The following is a 5795-nucleotide window of genomic DNA, read 5'->3' as shown; positions in this document are numbered from 1 at the left end:
GTGGGCTGGGCCCCACCGCGACAGCAGCTCCTCCCCCGGGGTGTGTCCCTGCCGAGAGTCTCCCAGGTGCGTGCCTCTGGGGATGCTGGGCGGGGCCAGGTGAGGGAGAGCAGCCCCCCTTGGTTTGGGGACAGAGGGTGTGGTGTGTGTCCCAGTGTGGAAGGATGCCACTGTGTCCACGTGTGCTTCACACTCTCCCTTGGGGACCGCTCCCACTGCTGACACACTGATGGGTGAGAGGATCAGGGGATGGGTGCCACTGTGATCTCAGCTGGAGGGAACCTCTGAGATCATCTACTCAGGACGCCTCACTTTTTTTTGTTGTTGTTGGCAAAATAGACATTGGGCTGCTGGTAAAAGAAATGGGTTTGCATCCTGGCTCCACTACTTCCCATATGTACAACTGTTGGCAGGTGACTTGCCTTTCTGAGTCAGTTTTCTCATCAGTACGGTGGGGATAGTGACCATCTCTGTCCTGCATCCTAGGATTACAGAACAGCTCCAGCTTTGGAGTTTAGTAGACCCTAGTCTGAATTCCAGTTCTGCCATTTATTAGCTGTATGACTTTGGGAAGTTAATACCACCTCCCTAAGCCTCAGTTTTCTCATCTGTAAAATGGGTGCACTAACAGTATCATGTAGCGTTTGTAATGAGGATTGAATGAGATATAATTTGTTACAGTGAGCATGGTTGGAGGATCCCACGATGTCATGATGTGAGCATCCTTTGTGATTCCATGCAAATGGGGTTTTTGTCATTAAGTGACCTGGCCAAGATTACATAGGAAGGGCAGAATACCAGTTAGGGCACCCAGAGGCATCCAAATGTCCCCAGACCCCCAGCAAACAGGAGTGAATCTGCAGCTTCTCTTAGGGCTTAAATGAAGCAGTATCTCCATGCCCTGCACGCTGACATCTCTGGGTTCTGCAGTGTAGCATCTCTTGTGTCCTGAGCCTGGAGCTCTCAGCCACGTGGAGACACAGGCAAACACCCAGCTGTAGAGTTTCCTCTTCCCCTTCCCTCCCTTCCCCCCTTCAAATTCCCCACACCTCCTTTCCACACATTTGGCCCTCAGAGAAGCAGCTGGTTCCCTCCCCCTCTGTTGCACTCTCCTCCTGGATTTATACCTTCGGCATCTAGAGCAGTTTCCGGGATCTGAGGCAGGGCTGGTGGAGAAAGCAGCGAGAGGGCTCTCCTGCCTCTTCTATCCCTGTACAGCCCAGGCACCCCAAAGGCCCTTCCCCCAGGGCTCGAGGAAAGAAGGCAAAGGATGTCCTGGGACCATGTGCACCCACGTGACACGGGAATAATTCTAAAGCTTTTGGTAGCCAAGTAGAATCACAATTGGGAAAAGACTTATGGTGCCCTGCTGGCCTGCCAGGTTTGTTAAGAGACCTCACTAAGCAGCTCTGTATCTGTCCCCTGCCCTGTCTTGACTCACCCCAGCTCATCTCAGCCCAGCCCTGCCCAGGCCAGGGGCTGGACTCCTTGTCTCCACAGTACCAAGAGAACATGGACGACCTCCAGGTACTCATGGCCCTTGGCACCTTCAAAGCTCTTTACCTGCCCATGTCATAAAGGGAGGCAGTGACCATTACAAAGCCAGCTGTGTGCAGCTTGAGAGGCAGCGGTAGCTCTGGAATTCCTTATAGAGGGGGCTTGGGGTGGCCATCTGGATAGAAGGAGAGAGTAGGCCTGGAAACTTGTTTAGAGCTAAGTTATAGATCAACTATAGATAAATACGTATACAAAAACATTTTTTTTTGGCTTGCAGGATCTTAGTTCCCCAACCAGGGATCGAACCTGGGGCCCCGGCAGTGAAAGCTCCGAGTCCCAACCACTGGACCGCCAGGGAATTCCCAAGATGAACAATATTAATGGCATTTTCTAAACATGCTTTAATCTCCACTTTACATAAAATTAAGAAAACTTAATTGCCCAGATCAAAGAATAGGAATATCGAAGAAGATGTTTTGAGTGGCAATGAAGATTATCAAGGTCTCCAAACCCTCCCCAACCTCCGCCCCCAGGCCTTTGCTCAGTGAGAAAAACCACCCAGAGTCCCCACGTTAGACCTCAAATACCATTCACTCACTTATTCATTCAATAAGCAGTTACTCATGATCATAGCTAACTCTTTTTTGTTTTTAATAAATTTATTTATTTACTTATTTTTGGCTGCATTGGGTCTTCATTGCTGCGTGCCGGCTTTCTCTAGTTGCAGCGAGCAGGGGCTACTCTTCATAGAGGTGCACGGGCTTCTCACCACAAGGTAGATAATATCAATATTGCTCCTATTTTACTGATGAGGACACTTGAGCTCCTGGAGATCAGAAGTGGATCTCAAATCTGAATTTGCTGGGCTCTCATCCATCCCAGAACTCATCAGGAGCTGGTTTAATGGACATGCAAGGGGTGCAGGTTTTGGCATCAGACCAAATCAGTTTAAATCCTCCTCTGCCTCTTGTTACCAACTGTAAACCTAGGCAAGTTAGCTCATTACTCTGTGCCCCCTTTCCTCGTTAACACAATGGGACAACACTGCTACTCACCTATGGTGAAGCATGGTGACCAGAGTCAGATTCTGCCCAGGAAGCTTTCCCATTTCTTTTATTTTGGTTCTTTAAGGGGAGACCTCCTGGTGAGCTGTCAGTCACTGCGCTCCCACTCCCTGGTAGGTAGAGGCAGTTGACACAAGATGGCCAGTCAGAGACCTCACTTTTCTGCTGAGTCAGTGGGAATGCTGGTTTCCCCCACAGTCATTGCTAAACTAGGAGGATGTGACTACTGCTGACAGCTACTTTGCCCTCTGGGTAGAGGGAGCCTGCTTGTGAAGTGAAGCCAGGTGAAGAGAAGCAGAGCTGAGAGATGAAGGGAAAGAACCCTGATTTCTCTTTGAACTTCTGGATCCAGCCCTGCCTGAAAGCACACTTCTAGACTTTCCTTTAATTGAGCCAATAAACTCACTTCTTTCTTAAACTTGTTCGAGTTTTGTTTGCCAACCTGGTGGCATCTAGACTAACATACTACCTCCTAGGATTGTTGTAAAAATCAAGTGAGATAATACAGGTGAAGCTCTTAGCATAGTTACTGGCATATGATAAGTGTTCAAAAAGTATTAACTCATATTATAATGAATACTGTGTGCCAGGCCCTGTGCCGGACACTAGGGAATCAGGTGAATGAGACTCGGTATCTGCCTTTGAGAATATCACACTCTAGTGAAGGAGACAGACAAACCAATAGACAGATATAAAGCACTTAAGACATGATTAAGTACTGGGTCCCATGGCAATACTGAATAACTAATTGTCTGGAGGGAGTGGTGGGTGGGTGGATTGGAAAAAGAGTCCCAGATGACATGAGGTTAAGAGGAGTCTTAAACGATGGGTGGTTATTCATAGTGGACAAGGTGGGTGTTATGGGGTGAATTATGTCCCCCCCGCCCCCCCCCCCACAAAGAAATGCTGAACTCCCAACCCTCAGTACCTCTGAATATGACCTTGTTTGGAAATAGAGTCATTGGAGATATAATTAGTTAAGATAAGGCCATACTGGAGTAGAGTGGGCCCCTAATCCAAAATGACTGGTATTCTTATAAGAAGATGATCATGTGAAGATACAGAGACATAGAGAGAATACTATGTATGGATGGAGACAGAGATTGGAGTAATGCATCTACAAGCCAAGGATTGCTGGCCATCACCAGAAGGTAGGAGGGAGGCACGGAACAGATTCTTCCTCCTAGCCCTCAGAAGGAACCAACACTGCTGACACCTTGATTTTAGATTTCTAGCTTCCAGAACTGTGAAAGAATACATTTCTATTGTTTTAAGCCATCTAGTTTCTGGTACTTTGTTATGGCGGCCCTAGGAAACTAATAAGTGGATATAGCAAATGCTGTCAGTGCTTCACCTGTACCCTCAGCCACCCCAGAGGTCACCTCCAGTTTTAGTGGATAGATCCTGGCTTCTACCTAAAGCATACCCTAGGCTCAGCCCATACTTAAGGAAGGCCAGAAATGTCAGGGAATTAACACCTTTAGAAGGATTAGGATCCATAATTTATCAAGAATCCCTAAAATCAGTAAGAAAAAGACAAGCACCTCAATAGGATAATAGGCAGAGACTTGAACAATTTTACAGAAGAAATGGGGTGAAAAGAACTCTACAAGTTTTCAAGATTTCAAACTTGGCCACATAAAAATTAAGGACTTTTGTTCAGTTAAGGACTTCATAGACAAAGCTATCAGAAGGTTAAAAAACTGGGGAGGGCTTCCCTGGTGGTGCAGTGGTTGAGAGTCTGCCTGCCAGTGCAGGGCACACGGGTTCGGGCCCTGGTCTGGGAGGATCCCACATGCCGCGGAGCAACTGGGCCCGTGAGCCACAATTACTGAGCCTGCGCGTCTGGAGCCTGTGCTCCGCAACAAGAGAGGCCGCGATAGTGAGAGGCCCGCGCACCGCGATGAAGAGTGGCCCCCGCTTGCCACGACTAGAGAAAGCCCTCGCACCGAAACGAAGACCCAACACAGCCAAAAATAAATAAATAAATAAATAAATTAATAATAATAATAAAGGAATTCCTTAAAAAAAAAAACTAAACTAAAAAAAAAAAAAACTGGGGAAAAACCTATCTTTTTCATGGCTAGATAATAGCAAATGGGTAACATAGTCACTATGTAACAAACTCATGGCAAATTAACAAGAAAAAGACAGGAAATTCTGTAGAAAGATGGACAAGGGATATGAGTAGGCAGTTTGCAGAAGGGGAAATGCAAACGGCCAGGAAGTATTTGCTCAACCTTCTTATAGTCATAGAAATGAAATTAAGACAATGAGATGTTACTTTATATCTATCAAAGCGGCAAAGAGAAAAAAAAGTAGGAGGAGGATGTGTTGGCAAAGATGAGGGGACACTGGAAACTTCTGTACTCCTGCTGGGATTTCAAACTAGCACAGTTTTCTGGAGAGCAGTCTAGCAGGACTTAATGAAATTACGTATGTGTTTACCTTGAGATTCGCTGATCCCAACCCTAGGTAAACAGAGACACTCTTACATATATCCATAAAGGGATTTGTACGAGGATGTTTTCTGAAAAGTTTTAAAGTTTTACATTTCACTTTTAAGTTTTTCATTCATCTGCAATTAAAATTTTTATTAATTCTGGTGTGAGGTAGAGGTCCAGTTTAACTTTTTCCCATATGGATATCCAGTGATTCCAGTACCACTAACTGAATACTCGGTCCTTTCCCCAGAGATCCACAATGACGACCATGTCAAATTTCAATTCTGTATGTGAGTGGGACTTGTTTTGGACTCTATTATGTTCCACTGGTGAATTTTTTCACTCCTACACCCATACCATACCTGTCTTTATTATAACTTTATAATAAGTATTGATTTCTGGAGGCCAAATACCCTCACCTGCCCCCATGCCCGCCTGCCACTTGAGCCTTTGCTCTTCTCTGTGCATTTTATAATCAAGTTTTCAATATCCACTGAAAAGTTTCTTATCTGGCCTCTGAAGGAATTTGTAAAATGTTGGAGTAATCTATTTGACTTTTTGGAAGAATTTTCCTGTAAAACCATCCTGAACCTCATGTTTTCTTTTAAGAAAAAAAAAAAATTAAACTATCAACTGAATTTCTTTAACTATTATAGAGCTATTTGAGTTTTCTATTGCTTCTTGAGTCGGTTTTAGTAAACTAGTTGTGTGTGTTTTTTTAAAGGGTTAGGGCCACTGTAGTGAGAGCCCAGAATCCTAACCATTAGGCCACCAGGGAACTCCCCGATAA

Source organism: Eschrichtius robustus, chromosome 3 (assembly GCF_028021215.1).
Source record: "Eschrichtius robustus isolate mEscRob2 chromosome 3, mEscRob2.pri, whole genome shotgun sequence".
NCBI classification, from domain to species: domain Eukaryota; kingdom Metazoa; phylum Chordata; class Mammalia; order Artiodactyla; family Eschrichtiidae; genus Eschrichtius; species Eschrichtius robustus.
The sequence above is the reverse complement of the archived record's forward strand: the minus strand, read 5'-3'. Positions refer to the sequence as shown.